General features: G+C 36.4%; 1 protein-coding gene across 5 annotated transcripts in view; it reads left to right on the top strand.

Annotated features, from left to right (window-relative positions):
* The window catches only part of LOC115210345 (D-ribitol-5-phosphate cytidylyltransferase), a 178,612-nt gene that overhangs the window by 62,442 nt on the left and 93,920 nt on the right, over positions 1 to 22,250 (top strand). The gene's annotated exons all lie outside the window — the stretch shown is intronic.

The raw sequence follows: 22,250 nt of genomic DNA, 5'->3' as shown, positions 1-22,250 counted from the left end.
TTCTCTACAGTCACAGCCCATGTTTCACTACCATGAAGCATGGTAGTTCGCACACATGCGTTGTACAATCTACCTTTCACTCTGAGTGAGAGTCCCTTTGTCACCAGTAGGGGTAGGAGCTTTCTAAACTTTGCCCAGGCTATTCTTATTCTAGTGGTAACACTCTCGGAGCATCCACCCCCACTACTAACTTAGTCACCTAGATAGCGGAAACTATCAACTACTTCTAGTATCTCCCCCAGGAGTGTAATGGAATCTATTTCCTGAGTATCAATGGTGTCTATTGCACCTGTGCATCTGCCGCACACGAAAGCTATCTTCTCAGTTAATAATCCTTTGATGGTGCTGCACCTCTTATGTGTCCATAGCTTACACTGGGTACATCTAATGGAGTCTATACCTACACCTTTCTACAAATCGTGCAGAGCCACCTACCTGAGTGTGTGTGTGGTGTGTTTGCCTTCCTACTTACTAGAACTTTGGTCTTTGCTATATTGACTCTAAGGCCTTTTGATTCTAAACCTAGCTTCCACACTCGAAATTTATTTTTTAGTTCTGGTAGTGATTCTGCTATGAGGGCCAGGTCATCAGCATAGAGGAGCTCCCAGAGGCAACCCGTCTTAAATTCCTCTGTTATTGCCTGGAGGACTATGATGAATAAAAGGGGACTGAAGGCTGAATCTTGGTGGACCCCTACTTCTACCCGGAATTCTTCACTAATGAGTATAGTGAAGAATTCCGGGTAGAAGTAGGGGTCCACCAAGGTTCAGCCTTCAGTCCCCTTTTATTCATCATAGTCCTCCAGGCAATAACAATTCAAGACAGGTTGCCCCTGGGAGATCCTGCATGTTTATTAAATATTTCCTCATTAGATGATAAGTATGTAAGTCTCTTTCTAATGTTGGAGGCTAATATGTTTTTAATTCATATTGGATGATCACTTTGGAAATTAATATAGCTTAAATTTGATTTTAATTTACAGAAAGGTTCATGCATACCAGTTATTAGATTGAAATTAAGATCTAAAAAGTTATTAACTTTTTCAATATTGATAGAAAGTTTGTGCCTTTTGAAAAATTTGTAAAATCTTGTCTTAGATAATTCTAATTTTCTATTAGTTGCATTTTTGATGTCAAAAAGTGCATCCACCCCTAATTTCCAGAAATTCTTCATGCAGGTCATACAAAAGTTAGATTCCTATATATATTGATGATGATGTATGTATATATATATGTATGTATGTATAGTTTAGGTAAAATTGCATTTAATGACATAATGTAATAGATATATATGAAATAAGTGCTCAGGTTGACTTATCTCCTAAAATTCTGACTTAAACTGCAACTAAAACAAAAAGTGGTTTTGTCGCTACTTAGCAATGAATGGTTAGAAGTGGTTTATCATTGAACAGGTACACAGAAGAGAGAAAGAATGAACAGGCAAACAACTAGTATCAGTTTAGAGCTTGGAATTTATATATGTAAACATAATTGCTAAGTTGTTACAACAGAGTTGTCAGAATAGAGTATATCATAAATAAGGGAGTAAGGTGTGTAGATAGTTCTAACAGCTGATTCCAGAATAGATGCACATATGGTGCATTTCTCTGAGAATGAAAATAAGCTACTCATACCATGCAGTAGTGGACTATTGCATCTTCAGATACAAAAAAATGAGGCAGATTCTTAGTAGAAGATTTTAGTAGTGAACAGTTTCATCACTGAGGAAAGAGTGGAAGGCTTCTGTGAGACAAACGACAGTAGAAAGATGGTGTCATGAATGTTTGAAGGTAGAGAGTAACTTTCATAGCAAGTGACAGGCATATAGAATTAGAGGAAGTATATATATATATATATATATATATGGAGAATGCTTAAATGAGTAGGGAAGGGCAGTTCAGTGGTAAGGAACAATGAACTCCATATTTATAATGGCAACATACTTATAGTGGCAACAGCCAGTGAGGCAAATGTGTTTGGGTTGGGTTTGAGAATTGCAGACAAAATACAGAAAATCACCTGACCATAATAGTTTGGCATTGTGATTCAAGTGGTTACACTAAATATCAGGAGAAGAAGCTATGGGATTGAGAAATAAAGTGTGTGAAGGTTAAACCCAGCAAGCTTACATATGGTTCTAACTATAAATAAGTAATATTTAGATTGTAAACTCATTGAAAATGAAGAATGTATTAAATTGTCACGAGTTTAAAATAAAGTGATGTATAACAGATTAAAGCAATGAAATAAGATGCAGTAAATATGTTAATTTAATTTAAATAGGTAATAGCTCAGTTATAAGTTGGGTTAGGAATGAAAATATATTAACTAGTCGCTAAATGAATTATAAAGTGGTGTATAATAGGTTAACACAAAAAGTAAATAAATTAGTTTAAAGAAGTTAAATAAGTGTGTACAATATATTTACTTTGAGCAAATGAGAATTACATTGGAGGATTTTTATTATTACATATAGATTTGTGGTAAAATTGAAGGTTGTAAAAAAAATTATGAATACAAGAGTAGAAAGTTTTACGTTGTTTGTTTAATAATTGTGTTGGGTTATGCAATAGTATTTATATAGATTATTTCAAGCATAACCAACATAGAGCTTTTTGACCCTGGCATGGAGGATAGATCAAGTTATATCATATGGTATACTTTTTTATTTAAGGTTATATATGTGGTCAGCTAGTGAGGTAGATTTATTGTTTACTGGACTTAAAAGAGTGTAGTTAAGCTGACTATCAACATTTGAAGATGATGGTTACTCCAGTATAAATCTTGATAGAATTTTGTTGTTTATTAAGGACTATACTTATAAGTGACATTGAATCTTCTGCAGGTGGCTTGTAATGGACAGTTAGCAAATATTTTGAAGTTGCAGTTGGACCCATTCAATTTAGGATCCTTTTATGTGTGCTATTATTGCTATTACTAAGAAATCTGTTATGTTTTGAGTTGGGTTGATCACATTCATACTTCCCATATGGGCTACATTCCATGGTGTTGTCAGTATTATATATGCTATTATTATTAAGATTAGCCATATTAGTAGTTCTGGTGATGGAGAGGAGAGTAAATGTACTGATCTCTTGAGAGTTGGTTATATAAAGAAACTTAAGACCTTTCATGTATGGTGTCTGCACAATATCAGCAACATAAAATAGCAAGATAAGATATCAAATGTTGAAATTTTAGGAAATGTAATATCTTCAATATTAAAAGCAATTGGAAAATTCTTTAGTATGGCCAACAAGTAGAGGGAGTCTGTGGTAGAGGAAAACCTATCTGTAGGTATAAGGAAACAAGCACTAAAATCCTTACAGCTTAATTCAACATCTAGGGACGATTATGGCTTAGAATGATCTGAGTAAAGTTAAATGTGTCATGATGTACCTAAACAATTTGAAGTGAAGAAACAACAAAATTATATCCTGCAATCAGCAGACACATTTATCCAATTCCAGACAAAATCAAAATCACCATTGTCCCCATTGTGACTTCATAGAAAAATCCATTTCTGGACTCAAATTACATTCACACATCCATCGCAAATAGATGCAGCTTCTTTTATTTTTAATCCTTTGTCTTTTTTCTTAAATCCTTTCCTTCAAATACTCATACTTTGAAATTGATGGGAGTGACATCATTTTCATTTGTTGTGGTTCCTGAGTTATATCTGTCAATTTTACATCTATTTGATGCAGCTATAATTGAGCCAATATTAAGTGTAGCTGAATAGGATAATTTGATAGTGAAAAAATTAAAAACTGAGTGGTACTTATGCTGTGGTGGGAACTTGGACTTAATAATGCCAAAGAACTGTTTAGGTAAGTCCTTAACATTTAAAGAGAAGGTGGGTATATACCAAAATATATTTCTGCTCCTGCATTTTTTTGGTAATTGTGAGGGCTAAAGTTCCTGGTGAATATCTGGGATATATTTTCATCCAACAGGATGATCTATTGTATATGTTCTCTCGGGCTTAGGATTAGGCAGGTGGACTAGTTTAGTGAAGAGTTTATGTGCTGGAACACTGGGATGGATATTCCTGTCTTTAGTGGGGTAGTCTATATTCATGGTCTTGGAGAACTTAAAATTAGGATATAATTGCACTAAGTAATCCTTAAGTTTAGCATTAGGTAAAAATTTTATTTTGTGAGAAAAACTCCTGGCTGTTAGCACTTGATTATAATAGATGGGTTGGTTATTAAAGATATCTTCAGTTGCAGAAAGATCAGATATTCTAATAGGAATACTATTAACAATGCTTTTTAATACAAATCTATGGTGATTGGAGTGAATATTGATATAATTTAGATATTCATATAGCTTATGGTGTGGGGAGTATAAAGAAGAGTTTAAATCCAATGTTATAGCTTTTTTAATGCTATCTTCAAATGTGATGGGTTTAAGTTAATAAAGGACTCATACAGGCCTTTCTGGTTCTCTTAAGATGAGTGTCATTACTATGAATTGTACCATGAATTGTAGGAACATATAGACAAAGTTATTGAAGGAGTTCATAGATAACAGATAATATAAAGGATCATAAACTGAATGGTTCCAACTGCAACTTCAAAATACTTTCTAACTGTCCATTGCAAGCCAACACTAGAAGATTCAGTGTCATTTCTAAATGTACGGTCCTTAACAACCATCAACCTTAAACTTTGATACTCAGCCCATGTACACTCTTTTAAATCTGATAAACACAATAAATATTCTGCAGTAGCTGACTACTGTTGACACTATCTAAAGAAGATGGGATCTGAGTTAAAAAAAAAACACTAGTAGTTATAATTGACAGCATGTATCAGATATGTATGCAGAAAGAAATAATATTTATGTATATAAGGAGAGGAGGAAAGCAGGAGTGATTAGAATGCATGCATTAGATATTTAAATTATAAAGATAAAGACCTAAAGGCATTATTCTACTTGTAGGGTGTGGAGGAGATAAAAACAAAAAAGCAGACAGATATAAACTGATTGATATAAAATGGAAAAAAATCAGTTTTCAAAAAATGCAAGGATGTGAAAAAATATATTTGGGTATATGTAAAACATCAACCAAATCAAAGTTAAAGGATAATTTTAAATAAGAATGATAAAATTATATAATGAAATAATACAATAAACATGCGTGTAACTTATAACCTGGCTGATGAAGCAAAAGATGAAATCAAAAACGCTTATAAAGTTTTATAAAGATTGAATACAATGGTTACAAGGAAACAATGCAAGTTCAGAAATACAAAACTTCATTCACCATATTCAAAGTAATAATGAAAACAGTAAAACAGATGTGGTAGTGAGAAATGGTTGTATACAGTAATTATTTGATGGCAAAGGTCTCAAAATCAGAATCTTCAAAGTCTGCAATTTTTCATCCTGAAACAAAATGAAATATTTCTCACTTAAACATAATGAGCATTTTATGAAATAGCAGTTCAGTGCATATCTGAATGGTCTTGCTGTTTCCAAGATCAACCAATGGATTTTAAAATCTGCAGAGTTAGCGTTTTCCAATTGACATACATATTTGGATAAACTCACTGTAGACATGTTTCCTAATTATTTAAAGGAATTTTTGTGCTGGTAAAACTTTGTCTTAAAAATTTTTTTTTCTGTGGCTCTTGCCCTATATACTACAACTTTAAGAAATTGCCATTAAAGGAGCAGTTACTGAGATCTTTAAAATTGCACTTAAGGCTGTCATCATATCCATTAGATTTATTGAGTCAACTCACGTTATGCTAAGTTCTTAGAACAAGTTTAGCTAACTTTCAGGATTTTTCTGCTGAATGTAGTACTTGTGCCTCATGGAAAAATACATAGATACTGAGTTTAAGAATTCTCTAGCTACATTTGTTTTAAAATTCATATTACATTTTGGGTTGATCAGTCCTCTGACTTATCACATCCTGTTGAACTGTTTAGTCCATGCTAGCATGGACTAAACAGTTCAATAAATAGATAGATAGATAGATATACACAGGTGTTGGAGAAAATAATGAAAACGCCTTGTTAAATGGAGACTTTATTATTTAAAACAGAGTCGATCCACCTTTGTCATCAGAAGTGAAGCAATGTTATTGTTGAAGGCACAAAATTATGTTTGGCTGATAACTGATGAGGATTTGGTGACCTGTGTTTGTTTTCCATTAATTTGTGCATTTATCATATGTTTTTAAACTTATTATTTAATGGAACGTCAAGTACTCCTATTTTGTTTACAGTATATATATATATATATAATATATATATATATATATATATTTAGGAACACACACTGCACCAATTGTACTGCATTTAATAGACTCCAGATCTTAGCTAATAGAAGGTTCTGAATGAGATGAATAATAAATAAATAACAACGGATGGATAATGGTTCATTCACTACAGCTGTTTCAAATGAATATTTATTGATGATGTAGAGAATTATTACACCATGAAAAAGAAAAACCATTTTCATCAGGTGAATATACATGAATTACACATTTAAAAACCATTCCAAAAATCACCAGTTTGTGCCACTTCATGGTTCAAAAGAATGAATTCACTCAAGTTAGTAGTTAATATAGGAAAAAGTTTATGATGAGAGGGGAGGGAGGCAAAGAGTATTTATAGCTGTAGGAAGATTAGATGAAAGGATATTCAGTTCAACTTTTAAAAGATAAGGTTATTTTATTTTGTTTATAACCTTTAAGAGACTGGACAACTGAGTTCTAGACAAAAAGCCTTGAAAGATGAGGGAGGTGAGTGGGGATGGATACAGAATTGAGGGTGAGACTTTCAAATCGTGCTCTGAATTCTAAGATAAGGTTAATTTATTTTATTTTTAATTTTATTCTTCAAATAGCTGTACAACCCAGTTCCTCCTACCTCCACAAATCCTTAAAAGATAGAGAGGGGAGGTCGATAGGAGATAAAGAGGGAGTTAGATGGTTTTTTACATAGAAGGAAGCATATATAGCAGGACTAACGATCCCAGGTCAAAAAACTTAACAGACAAAATAAAATAAATTGCCACCAGGAAGAGAATGAAATAGAATAAAATGATGAGTGGCCTTCTTTATCAGATAATTAATTAGACAAATAAAGAGGTATACAAAAAAACCCAAAAAAACATATAAAAACCATAACTGAATTATAATTATAACAAGAGCATTCAAAGAGCGCAAACCTCTGCCAAGGCAACACCAACATCCTCTCAATGATTAGCCAGGTATGATTTTTAAAATGAGAATATCTGAAATAAACTCGACTGCTCTCATAAATTAAGTAAAAAAAACAGGAAAAATAATCCAGAATCCTTGTCCATTACTGGAGTGATTTCAAAACCTAATTAGTTTGTGCCAGTCACGAGGTCAAACATCCCTGAAAGTTCCATCTGAATCCAGCTGTTCTTGAGATATCTCGTCCATGGACAAACAAACTAGCAATCAGACTGAAAATAATACCTCTGCCTTAGTGAAGGCAGAGCTAATTGTAAAAGTAAGTATAAAATTATAGAATACCAGCAGAAGTGTTGAAAATAATGAAGGCTAAATATAGTCATAGATGTATGTATGAGGTAAATTACCAGAATATAAGAATTTAAAAGTAATAATGGATATTTGAAAATATAAAAAGAAATATAAGTATTACATACAAGATGTTGGATACATAATAAATCTTATATTATAAATTATAAATAATCAATTATAAATATAAATATCGGTATTAATAACATTAGTAATATATCAGGTCAAACTAGGATTATAAATTTATAAAGGTTTAAATTTAATATCATCATCATCATGATTTAATGTCTGTCATCCATGCTAGTATGGGTCAGATGGTTTGACAGGAGCCAGCCAAGTAGGAGACTGCACCAGGCTACTGTGTCTGTTTTGGCATGGTTTTTACAGCTGGATACCCTTCTTAACACCAGCTACCCCATAGAGTGAACTGGGTGCTTTTTATGTGGCACCAGCACAGGTGAGGTCAGTTTTGGCATGGTTCTTACAGCTGGATGTTCTTCCAAATGCCAACCACTTTACTGTGTGGATTGGATGCTTTTTACATGGTACCTGCATCAGCAGGGTCACCAAGTAACTTGCAAGGCAACGAATTTTGAGAGGGGGAAGGTTATTAGTGGAGGTGATCTTGTGTGAGATGATGAAAGAGAATATATATTTTATAATATATACCATAAAAGAATAAAGTGAGAAAGGCAGAATATATAATATGATAAATATAAAAAAAATTTAGAGTTTATAAACCAATCTGTGAAATCAAAGATATAAAAATTAGGACTAGGGTTGTAATGTAGTGAAGGGTACAAAAAAAAGATTTAGTACCAATTAATACTGGCATATTATAAATATAACAGATATGTTAGAGTAATCAAAATATAACTAAATGCAATAAAAGTATAGCGAAAGACAAGAAGATTAGATTAAAACACATTAATAACTAGAAAAGCACTCAGTGAGTGCAGACCTTCACCTAGCAGCTCATTTCCACTCATATACATGCATGCTGAAAATCACCCAATTTCCCAAACCAACGCCAGCAAAAACATAACACAGATACTATTTTATCCTCTTTCCATATTTATCTCAACCATCATCATCATCAACACTGTCTCTGCTTTCACCACAATCACCATAATCAGTTTCTTTACACAGTTGAAAATCCATTATCTGATACTCATGGGACCGAGATTGTTGTAGATTTTTGATTTTTCTAATTTCGTATTGCTTTATTAAAACCAGGTCTAAACACAATATCTTATAGGCATATTCTGAATGTAATTCTATATAAATCTTTAATAATTTTTTTAAAACTTGAGACCATCAGAAATGTTAAGATATCAGTCTCTACCCATGTTGTCATGCTTTGATGAAAAGGTTACGGCATAGATTAGATTACTTAGATAAGTTTTGACTGAAGTTGGCGCTGGCCATGTCTAATTTAATAGCACCACCTGGAAGGGATACACAGTCAGCTCTGGGGAACTGTAGCCCATTCAAGTAGAGGGGTATTGTTTTCAGAGACATATCTGGATGTGGGTGATTTATCTGGTATTTGTTGGAGGTAATCATCTAGGGATCATTTGAATGCCGTGAAGTCACTATCCTCCTTTATGTGTGTCTGGCACAATGTTTTTTTTTTATTGCCCACAGGGGGGGGGGGCTAAACATAGAGAGGACAAACAAAGGGATTAAGTCAATTACATTGACCCCAGTGCATAACTGGTACTTATTTAATCAACCCTGAAAGAATGAAAGGCAAAGTCGACCTCGGCGGAATTTGAACTCAGAACGTTTATCTGGTTTTTGTTGGGGGTAATCATCTAGGGATCATTTGAATGCTGTGAAGTCACTTTCATTCTTTATGTGTATCTGGCACGATGTTGAAGAGACTAGGGCCAATTGAATTGAAATAGTTCTGTCATAGTGTTGTGATATGACACAAACATTTCTGTAGTGGACGGATGGCATGGGGGCCAAGCCTTGGATGAATTTTAAAGATGAGCAATGTTGATGGAATATTTTCCACATCATACAGATGGTACAGAGCTCATGAGAGCAAAGCCTAGCTTTTCGAGTCAATCCCAATAGTCAAGGCTTGTCAAGTCATCCTCCGCCAAGCATCTCATTTTAAGATAGATACGCGAGTAAAATTACTAATAGAGAAATGAAAATAAACTTCAGAAACAGCAACGCCACCTTAGGTTACATGGAAATGATGAATGTGTTTTCACAGGAGATAAACAAAGAATGTAACATCGTAATACTTCATGTAAAGTAAATATAACAAATGAAAAATCCTTCAAGAATCCATGAAAATTCCCAGATCACTACCAAAATTTCATCATCTGTTCTTTGTGTCATTACCAACTTTTCCTGCAAGTTTCATCAAATACTGTTCACAATTTTTTGAGTTATTTTGCACACAGGTGGACAGACGGACAAACCAATGCCGATGAAAACATAACCTCCTTCCTTGGCAGAGGTAATTATATTTGAAGGACAGTGATAGTAGATTTGAAGAGAGTAGGGTGGCCGGAAGTAGTTAAATACATAGGGGCAAGAGGATTATGTAATATGTTTAAAGTATTTAAAAGCACAATAAATTCTATGCATACTCAATAATCTAAGGTCTAATTTATTGTTAACCAAATTATCATTGTCCTTATTTTTCAATATTTCATATAGCTCCTTATTGCACAGTCCTCATCCATATCTGTTGTTGGAATACGGGTGAACTCCATGAATGATGTTCCATATAATATCAAATTTGACATTATTATCCTTAAGACCCCAAACTTTCGTTGATAATGAGATATTGGCCTTATGTCTGAGTCTAAATGAGGTAAAATGGTTGCTCAATTGCTTCTTGAAATCAGAACAACAACCAATAAAAGTAAATGTATTAGTATCACTTATTAACTACATTTTTAGCTAAACATCATCCCGGAAGCAGACATTTATTTTTATCATGACAATTGCAACCATTATTGGTAACCTTATTATCATATGTTTCATAAGGTGGTGAGCTGGTAGAATCATTACTATGCCGAGCAAAACGTTTTGTCTGTCTTAACATTCTGAGTTCAAATTCTGCGGAGGTTAACTTTACTTTTCATCCTTTCAGGGTTGATGAAATAAGTACCAGTTGTATACTAGGGTCATTGTAATTGATTATTCCTTCCCCCAAACTTCAGGCTTTGTGCATATAGAAAGGATTATTATATGCTTCATAGCCAATATTACAACCAACCTTGAAATTATTGTGTATTGCTATTAATGTTTACGTAGTTATCATAGTTGTTAATGGAGACTTTATTTATGCTGTCATTGTTATTAGTCATACTATACACATCCATCCCTATGTTATGATTTACACCACTAGGAATTTTATAACTAAACTCACACAGTCTCCAGACTGCAGTTTGGAGAGAAGCTCCCCAATTACTTTTTGTAGGAAATTAGGTGCTCCATGTCGATGCAATGGTACTAGCTTGGAATGTTTGTTGCCCTAATATTATTGTCAGATGAAATTTCAGATAAACATGCCACATAACTTTTATGTTTTATCTCTTATTTTATCTTCAAAATTTCTTCCAATTTCTATATTTTAAGCACCAGAGATTACATTTCTGCAAATAAAAACTGGAAGGACTTAGAAACACTAAGTTTTTCAAAATTACAATTGTTTATCAGTTTTATTTTTTGCCCTGCTTAATTCTAAAGTATGTGCTTGGTAGTAAATTTTTCATTTTAAAGATTTTTTCTAGTTTAGGTTTTGTATATAAGGGTTTAGGTTGTAAGGATATGATTGGGATTGGGATTTAGAGTGAACCTGGAAACATGTGGTTGGAAAGCAAGCTTCTTACCACACAGCCATGCCTATATGTATATATATGTTTGTGTGTGTGTATGTAAATATATATATGTTTGTATAAGTTAAATAAGGTTTGGGTAAAAAAAAAAACCTTGTAGAATGCTATGCAAAACTTGTTGATAGTTTATTGGATACCTTATATCATCATACAGTGGAAATGCTCCTGCTATTTAATATGCATCATACTATTAAGGTTATCTCTACAAATTATCTATGGCAATTATAGCCAGCACTGATTTGTTATGACATTTTGTATCCAAATGTAAACAGCAATATGATCTAAGATGGAAAGATAAGTAATGGGTGTATATACATATTTCAGGAGTTCTTGCTCCTTCTTCAGCACCACATCCAACCCATCAACCATTCACAAACTCTACCTCTCTAATGTACTAAATGAGAAAAGAAGACGACTGGAGTTCTGTGATGCTAATGACTTGTTGATGTGCAACATTAACTTCATGAAACTTATTAGCCATTTGGTCACCTACGAATCTGGTGAGCATACAACCAGATTGGCTACATTCTCACCAGAAAATGGAGTAGGCAGTTGCTTGTGAATGCAAAGAGCTTTCCTGATTAAGAATTTGCTATACAACATAGGTTAGTTGTTAGTAATTTCGAACTGGAAGGACTTAGAAACACAAAGCAATCTGAAAAATAAAAATATAGAAGCTGAAGGATCCTTCAAACAGAGATTCAGAGACATACTAATTGAAGCATTTGATGAAAAGGAGATAGAGACATATAACATAGAGGACAATTGGAAGTTCTTACAGGACAATCTATTGAGGATTACAGACCAAATCTGAGGTTTGTGCAATATTCCAGCCAGACCAAGAGTTATGAGGAACAGGGAAGTAGACAGAGCAGTAAAAGTGAAATGAAAGGTTTGGAAAAATGAGAGCAGCAAAGAACTATTCCAGGTTGCTAGAAGAGAAGCTAGGAAACAAGTCTGTTTAGCAAGGAGAGAAGATGAAAAAATGAGGTTGCCTATATTTTACAGCATGAAGACCAAAGACATGAGGTGTTCTGGATTGCAAGACAGCGTTTCATAGAAAATCAAGATGTTATAGGAGAGAAATATGCACAGAGGGATAAGCATACACTTTGTGATTCTGAAAAAAGAAAGGCATGGAAGTGATATTATGAAAGGCTACTAAATGTGGAGAATGCATGAGAGAAAAACAGTCTTCCTAATGTGAACTTGACAGGAACTACAGCCATTCTTGTTGATGGCAGTTCTCATAGAAAAAGCAATTAAGAATATGAAGATTAAGAAAGCCCATGATCCATTGGATATTACTGCTGAGATGCTGAAAATATCAGGCAGAGTAGGATATGGCCTAGTCACCCATGTAATTAATCAGGTTCTATAGAAAGGTATCATACTACTGAACTAGGTTATGTAGCACATTATAGTCAGCTGTTATATAATGCTAGTGTAGTAGCATTATAGTAAAGACCCCTTTCAGTTATAAATGCCCATGGGATTAGTTGTTACAAGGGTGAAGAAGATGCTTGAGAGAGAAGTAATTACTGAGGTATCAAACTAGTGGACTAGATTATGTAATTAGGTCAGGACCCTATCAGAGTCCTGGCCTAATTAATAGGTAAGAAAGTTAACCTAGATGAGATGCAGTTTGGCTCTGTGCTGGAGAGAAGCACTGTTCTCTTTATTGTTTGCCTGCTGCAGAAGTATTTAGCCAAAAAAAATAAAAATGATAATAATAACAACTGTACATAGCATTCATCAACCTGGTGAAAAATTTTGACTGTGTGTCTTGCACCCTTATCTTATGGTCATTACAGAACTAAGAGTAAATGAATGATATGTGAAAGCTGTTCAAACCATTTACAGGGTTGCTGTCAGCAAAGTGAGAGTTAATGAGTACAAATTAAAGTTCTAGTTAGCAGAAAAACAGATAGGACACTAATTCATTTGGGTAAATGGCCTTGTTCTATACATGGTGTTCAGGCTAAATTTGACAGTTTACATAAAAGGTAAAGGAAACACAATATCCCATCCAAAAATAAAAGTATTTAAAAAAATTAAAAAATACCAGCTAGATTATGACAGGGAGCTAACAGTTTATTCGAATTAACGGCTCTCAGCTTCTTCCATGGCTCAAGATGGCCCCAAAACCTGGTGCATGCATTCCTCACTGTGCCCCAAGAAGGTTTTCAAACATTTCCTTGATCTTGCTAGCTGAGTGGTTGGTGACTTTCTCAACCATGCCCCACACAGTAATCCATGGATTTCAATTGGTAGAATTAGGAGGCCAGAAATTGGGGTTGCTGAAGTTGTAAGAATCCTCCAACAACCTCTTCTGACTCTTTCAAGGGGTATAGCAAGGAGCTGAATCCTGCTGCCAAACATGGCCCTCAGCAGCAACCCTCTCCAACCATGTTTTGACTAGTCTCCAGCAGTTTCTCATAGCCATCTGAATTGAGCCTAAGGCCCTGTTCCTGTAGTTGTTGGATGAATGTTGGCATGTGGATACAGTCAGAATGTTTTCTGTGTCCCTTCTTGATGACCACAGCTTCATAGTCTCTGTTGCAGCTGCCCATTTCATATCATACAGCTTTTACATTCTTTACAGAACATTGGACAGCAGTCATTTTGATATCTGGTGTGAATCATCATGACACAGGTAACCCTTTTCCAATATTTACAAAGCTTCCAGTCTTTCACATTGGTGAACTTTTCCTCAACTACAACTTAAATCTTTATGCTCTCCAGTGCTGTTGACTTTTCACCAATATGTCAAGCTGTTCTTGAAAAAAATAAGACAAAAAAAAACTGTCAAATTTAGCCTGAACATCCTGTATGTAGAGGAGGTTTTGGTAAAAATGATTTTCAGTGTACTCAGTGCAAACTATGGATGCATAGGTAGTGTAGTGGGATCACGAGGAGGTTAACAGAAAGTAGGCTTAGTTTGTGCCTGATGCATAGGTGCAATAAATCCTAAGAGCACATGGGTAATAGATGTTCTGGAATGCTTAGTAGGATTCCTAGAGATAGATTGTTTCTGTTACTTACATTGGCCTAATTAGCAGTAAAGGCAGATGTTCTGAAATTATAGTTGCTAAAATAAGAATTGACTGGAGAAAGTTTAGAAAACTATTGCAAAAAGCTTCTCCCTCAGTGTAAAAGGCAGTTTTGTATGATGTGTATATATGAACAGCAATGTTATATGGTTGTAAAACTTGGGTTGTGAGGGTAGAGGACTTGAAAACCAGTAAGAAATGAAACTGGCATGGTCCAATGGATGTGCAATGTTGGTACACATGTACAATGAAGTGCAAATTTGTTAAGAGAAAAATTGGCCATAAGAAGCACCATATGTAGTATGCAGAAAAGAACACTGTTGATATGGTCATATGATGCAGATGGATGAGGAAGCTGTGGAAGAGCTTAAGACGTTGAGAAGACCTGTCTGTCTCAACAAAAATGAGGTTCTGTCAAGCCTTTCCCTATAACACATCTTCTAATACTAATTCTTCTGCCACTCTTTTGCAGCACCCTATTTCTTTCCTTCACTTTCCCTCTGCCAGACTGATATTCTCCATATCCAATTTATTCCTTATATCTAATTATCTATCTCATTATTTTCACTCCAGTACATTTACCTGTTCACTCACCTTTTCTATTACCTCTATCCTATTCTGCCTTTCACATTTACCTTTATATCTTGACCTCACATTTTTCTCTCTCTCTTTCCATATTTGCAAGCCATATATTTACCTCTTTAGCAAGACACCTCTTCCTATCCCTCTATATTATACTCTTTCCAGCTAAGAGGATCTTGTCTTGCAGGTACTTGATAACCTCACCATGCTAAAACAGACAATGGAGCTCAACATAACCCTCTTGCTTGTCTGTTCCTTTTTAAACTGTCCAATCCATGCCAGCATGGAGAAATGGATGTTAAATGATGAAGAATATTTATAATATATACAGATGCATGCTTACATACGTATGTTACTACCCTTTTACTTGTTCCAGCTAGAGGCTGTGGCCATGCAGGGATTCTGCTATTGGTGTGAAATAGTTGAATAGTTGAATAGTTTTACTATGGTGTGGTTTGAGAAAATTGTTGGTGTTGCTTTCGCATGTTATTAGTGAATCAGAGGTCCATGATATTATTTCTTCCATGAACAGTATTTTAGTGAGATCAAGTGGTGGTTATGCTTGTCTTTATTCTTGGATTGACATTTTTGAGATTATGTTACCTTTGAGCCATTTAATGTTGGTGAATTTGAAGTTACCTAATAGAAGTATATCAATGTATTGTTCTAGTTTTGTTAATACTTCTTTAATTATTTGAAGGTTTTCCTCAAATTTACCATCATGATATGAGGCATCATGTGGATAATAATATGTACTTATAACTTTAGCTGTTTATATATGTACTGTTAATGTGACACAGAGCAAGCATGAATGTGACAACAGGGTTAAGAGCATGACATTATAGTGACTTCTTTCTTTTCTGCATGTATGAAATACAACTTAATTTACTCTGTGTATCTCTACATCTTTTGTGTTTCTGTTAGTGTTATGCATCATTGATTGTTTGCATGTGAGAAGCTCTCTCATATAGGAAATTTTGCTTCTAGTTGTTGAGATGCAGCTAGTCACTGATATTTAGTAATTTGGTGGTGATGTTTCGGTAGGTGGCAGAGCTGGCCACCCAAGGTATGTTATTTGTGTTGGTCTTGTGTGTGGGTGTGCAAGGCTTTGGCTCAGTTTTGTTTGTAACTAGGTTGGCTTTTGCACTATTTTTTGTGTTGACACTCAGAAAAGTTTGTTGCTTGATTGCTGCAGTTTGCACTGCATTTGCTCTTTGTATTTTTGGTAGTTGTAGATGTCATGATGTCTTCTTTAGTTGGTTCACCTGCTTTACTGCTAGCGTTCTGCAAATTATGGATTTGTTTGAGTGTGTTTTCCCTCTGTCTTGTTGATTTAGTGAGAAGTAATTACTACTCAAGTATTGATCTAACTAGGCTTGAGATGAGGAAAGTGGCAGTTTATCCCCATTTTCTCATGCCAGTTGTCACCTCTTATGCAAAACCTACAGGTGATTGGGTTTTGTCCTTTGTTTTTGGCTTTAGCATCTTTTTATTTTCTTTGATTTTAGTCATGTTTTCTGTTCTGTGACTATTGTCGAGCTTATTCATATTTATCAGTTGGTTCTCTTTGTGGCAGTGATAATTTCACTTTTGTCAGTTCCATTCTCTCCATCATTGCCCTGTAAGGAGGTGTTGGGGTTGGCCAGGGTCATTCACACTTTCTTGGCATCATTCTCAAGCAGAGAGAAAAGCAAGGGTAAGAGAGAGAGTAGGAGACAACAAGAGCAGGAGAGGGATGGCAGTAAGTGTTGGTATGGTATACTTACAAGGAACCAGGGCACAAATAGGATGGTAGAGTAAGGAAGAGGGAGATGAATGGTGGCAGGTGCTGTCATGGTACTGCCAAGAAGTTGCAAGTAGGGAGTGAAGGTGGGGAATGCTGTGACTGGTGAGAATCTGGGTGTGTTATTTACTTAAGCCTGAATCTGTAAGGAAAAGTCAAAATATTGATTTCTTACTATTTTATAAACTCATGAGGCACCATACAGCCATGTGGTTTTGCCAATATTAAACATTAATAAATAATGGGGAATGACATATTTTATTCATCATAGGTCATAAATAGTAAATTATGTATGACATAGTGGTTGGGGTTGTGTAAAATCAAAGAAGTGTGCAAGTTTTCAGGACAGCAAAAGAAAAAAAAAAGCATTAAAAAAAAATCAGGCTTTCTTTTCAAAGTGTATGACAAAGCGCAAAGTGTTGAGAGTAAAATTGGGTACTAGAGAAATTCAGATGTGTGAAAGAGGGAAGACTGTACTGGTATGGTCATGTGAAACATATGTATGAAAACAGCAGTATAAAGAAGTGCCAGTTGCTATATGTGGATGGAACTTGTGGAAGAGGGAGATCCAGGAAGATATAGTATGAAATAGTGAAGGCTGATCATAAGATGTTGAGCATCAAGGAGAGATGACTGGCTATTTGCTGTACTCAAAAAGACCTATCCATCTCAATGAAAACCAGATCCTAAAATACATTATATTTATACCTATATATTCACTGAACCCTGTCCCTACACCCATTCTCTCCTTGTCAAGCCTTCCCCACCTCTCATCTTCTTAAGATCCATTTTTTCACTCTTGTATTTATGGCACTAAGCAGCTGCAATAATCATATGAGAGCAGAATATGCTTGTATTTCTTCCTACTTTGAGCTATATCCCTCTCTCCACCTTTTAAAATTCATCCTTATCCTTAACTTTCAATATCATTCCCTCCCACTTTAGTTCCAATGATCACTTCTTTCTCTGCTGCCAGTTGTGTCTCTGTCCTCTGAGCTACGTCTTATGACTACCATACTTCATCTCATATCCCTCTCATATCTGCTATCATTCTCATCACCTGTTGTCAATGGCCTCTCCCTACCTTTGTGCCATACTCACTATAGCTACTCCTACATACCTCTGACGTCTACCCCTGTCACTGTACATCTCTCTCTCTCTCATTCCCTAATCTCCTGCCCTACACATCAACTCCCTGTTTTCTGATCTCTCTACAGATTCATTATACTGCTGATTTCTTCCCTTTCTGTACTACTACTTATCACCTCCTTACAGAGCCATTCCTATTTCTTTTAGACCACCATACCGATATTTTCTATTGACCACATCTCCATCCTTCTTCTATTCACTATATTAACCTCTACATGCGTCTCCAACTATCTGTCACTCTTCACACTCTAATGAGCTTATCCATCTATCCTTTCCAATTCTTTGTGTCCTTTTTTATGCTCACTTTCTTGTATCTTGAGATACCTTGTCACCACCATCACTATCTGCTTTCCAGCTACTTCCACCCACCCTTATATAATATAGTGTAGCTTGTGACTGTCCCTCTATTATACCATAACCTCTCAATACTTGGCTTAACTATTTAGCATTCAATCCAGCCTATCCAGCCAAAATATTCTATCTGTTTTATGTTAAAATTGACCACATCCAGCCTCTCACACCTACCCTACAATGTCATTCTAAAAATATACTAATGCATAATTGAAATCTTGAAGCTACAAAATGATGTGTGATTAATTCAAAACAATGTGAATAAATAAGCAATACATTTGACAAAGAAATCTGATTGCTAAAGGGTTAAAGCTGTCTTTCTACTACAACCCCACTCAGTTATGGAGTCTTTTTCTTTGTCTTACAAGTTACTTAATGTTATGAAAAAACACCCAGTACACTCTGTAAAGTGGTTGGTATTTGGAAGGACATCCATCTATTGAAACCATGTTGAACAGACATTGGTGCTTAATGTAGTCCTCTGGCTCATTAGATCCTGTCAAACCATCCATGATGATGATAATGATTGTGATGATCATGGCTTCTTAAATACTACCCTTGAATCAAGGTACATTTTGCCATGGGTGAATAGGTCTTCTGTAGCACTGCATATCAACAGTCATTGTCATCGCCATTTGATGTAACATCTTCAGGTTAGTCTTCACCAGTCGTAAGTCTTTCAAGGTCTCTGTCTTTCACAGGTTCTACTAACATGGAGTGCTTGTCAGTTTAGTATGTTGCAATTTTCCTCAATATGCATCACATATCTAGAATAGCTTCCTCTCTTGCACACTACACCAGATTCTTTTATACCCAGTTTTTCTCTTTGCTTATTTGTCCTCAGGTTTTCACATGTGTTCACATTACACACCCAGGGAAGCATGCTAGCTACTTATCCTTCTAGTCTTTGAACATCTTATGCAATCTGGTCTCCTGTCTTACTACCATGCAACATCACAGTTCTAACACAAATATCATACAATCTGCTCATCACTAATGGGAAAAACTTTTGTTGTCAGCAGTAATAATAACTTCCTGCAAGTATTAACACAACTCCCATCACCCTCTCCAATATGCTTCTATTTTTCTTCTTTCTTTTTCTGTTATACAGACTCTGCTTTTCCACTATAGCACACTTATTCATTTATTTGTTTTATGATACTCATTTGCCCTTGTTTTTAATTTTGTGACCTATTTTTAGTTTTTTTGATTTTAATATTCAGTCAGGGGACTCTGCTAGCCAGATTGATTTCATCCTCACCAGACAGCGGGACACAGGGTTGCTCTTAAATACAAAGACCCTCCCGGGTGAAGAATGTACCCCCCAGCATAGGCTAGTCATTAGTGACTTTAGGCTTGAGGCCAGAAGGATACCAAGAAGCAAGCCAATCTAGAAAAGAAGGATTTGGAAGCTAAAGAACCCTTCACATGGTCAGAGATTTAGGGACATCCTCATCAAGAAATTTGATGAGAGAGAGGAGGAGCTACAGACGTCGGACATAGAAGGTAGCTGGAAATTCCTACGGGACAGCTTGCTGAGTGCCACAGACCAAGTCTGTGGATGGTGCAAAGTCCCTTCCAGACCTAGAGTTATGTGGTGGTGGAATAGTACAGTAGACAAAGCCATTAGAGCAAAGAAACAGGCCTGGAAAGCCTGGAGGGATGGGGGTAGCAGGGAACTGTACCAGGTAGCCAGAAGGGAGGCTGGGCAGCAGGTATACATAACCAAGGGTGAAGCAGAAAAGAAGAAGTTTGCCAATGTCCAGCGATGTGACGACCAAAGAACTGAGGTATTTCGGATTGCTAGACAGTGTGTGAGAGAAAATTGTGATATCACAGGAGAGAAATGCGTCTGCATGGATGATGGTGCCCTTGCTTTCAATGTTTCTGAAAAGAAAGAGGCTTGGAGAAGCCATTATGAGAGACTGCTGAATGTGGAGAATGAATGGGAGGAGGAGAGCCTGCCAAATGTTGACCTAGTAGAGGGACCAGCTATCCGAATAGACAGCTCCCTAATAGATAAAGCAATTAAGAGTATGAAGCCAGGAAAAGCCCCCAGCCCATCAGGAATCACTGCTGAGATGCTTAAAACATCTGGTGGTGTGGGCTATGGCCTAGTCACCCACATTGTGAACCAGGTAGTTCATAATGGAATCATACTCAATGACTGGTGTAGCAGCACCATAGTCAACTACTACAAGGGTAAAGGTGATGCTTTAGATAGAAATAACTACAGGTGTATTAAACTGTTGGATCAGGTGATGAATTGTCACAGAGAGGGTCATAACCCATCTCATTAGGGAGAGAGTCTGCTTAGATGAGATGCAGTTCAGTTTTGTGCCGGGTAGAAGCACCACTGATGCTATGTTCCTGGTTCGACTACTGCAGGAGAAATACCTAGCTAAAGATAAACCCCTCTACATAGATTTCATGGACTTGGAGAAAGCCTTTGACAAGGTCCCTCAATCCCTTATCTGGTGGGTGATGCGAAAACTGGAGATTGACGAATGGTTAATAAGGGCTGTACAGGCCCTATACAGAGAGGCCATCAGCAAGGTTAGGATTGGCAATGAGTATAGTGAAGAATTCCAGGTAGAAGTAGGGGTTCACCAAGGTTCAGCCCTCAATCCCCTTTTATTCATCATAGTCCTCCAGACAATAACAGAGGAATTCAAGTTGGGTTGCCCCTGGGTGCTCCTCTATGCTGATGACCTGGCCCTCATAGCAGAATCACTACCGGAACTAGAAAAGAAATTTCAGGTGTGGAAGCTAGGTTTAGAATCAAAAGGCCTTAGAGTCAATGTAGCAAAGACCAAAGTTCTGGTAAGTAGGAAGGCAAACACACCACACACACCTTCAGGTAGGTGGCCCTGCTCAATTTGTAGAAAGGTGTAGGTATAGACTCCATTAGAGGTACCCAGTGTAAGCTATGGACACACAAGAGGTGCAGCACTATCAAAGGAAAATTAACCGAGAAGATAGCTTTCGTGTGTGGCAGATGCACAAGTGCAATAGACACCATTGATACTCAGGAAACAGATTCCATTACACTCCTGGGGGAGAAACTAGAAGTAGTTGATAGTTTCTGCTATCTAGGTGACCAAGTTAATAGTGGGGGTGGATGCTCAGAGAATGTTACCACTAGAATAAGAATAGCCTGGGCTAAGTTTAGAAAGCTCCTACCCCTACTGGTGACAAAGGGTCTCACTCAGAGTGAAAGGTAGATTGTGCGACGCATGTGTGCGAACTGCCATGCTTCACGGTAGTGAAACACGGGCTGTGACTGCAGAAGACATGCTTGAAAGAAATGAAGCTAGCATGATCCGCTGGATGTATAATGTCAGTGTGCATACATGATAGAGTGTAAGTGCCTTGAGAGAAATGCTGGACATAAGAAGCATTGGATTTGGTGTGCAAGAGAGACGTCTGCGCTGGTATGGTCATGTACTACGGATGGATAAGGAGAGATGTGTGAAGAAGTGCCACTCCCAAACAGTTGAAGGAATCCTGGGTAGAGGTAGACCAGGAAGACATGGGATGAGGTGGTCAAGCATGACCTCTGAACGTTGGGTCTCACAGAGGCAATGACGAAAGACCAAGCCCTCTGGAGATATGCTGTGACTGCGAAGACCTGGCAAATAACGTGAGTTCATGGCTGTTTCCTGCCCAAGCTTCACATAGAAGCCCCAGCCCATCCAAAGTGTCTTGGATCGCAAGACGGCCTGCTGTGCTTACCTTGGATCATAGGGCGACCTGCTGTGCTTGAGGAGACCTATTCAGTCAAGTACATCAACATCAAAAAAATCAAATGGAAATTGCAGTTGTCATACCTGTGCCGGTGGCACATAAAAAGCACCACCCGTACGTGGCCGATGCCAGCGCCGCCTTGACTGACTACCGTGCTGGTGGCACGTAAAAAGCACCAACCAATT

This window comes from Octopus sinensis, linkage group LG4, assembly GCF_006345805.1.
Source record: "Octopus sinensis linkage group LG4, ASM634580v1, whole genome shotgun sequence".
NCBI lineage: Eukaryota > Metazoa > Mollusca > Cephalopoda > Octopoda > Octopodidae > Octopus > Octopus sinensis.
Note: the sequence above shows the minus strand (reverse complement) of the source record. Positions and strands in the feature narration are given on the sequence as shown.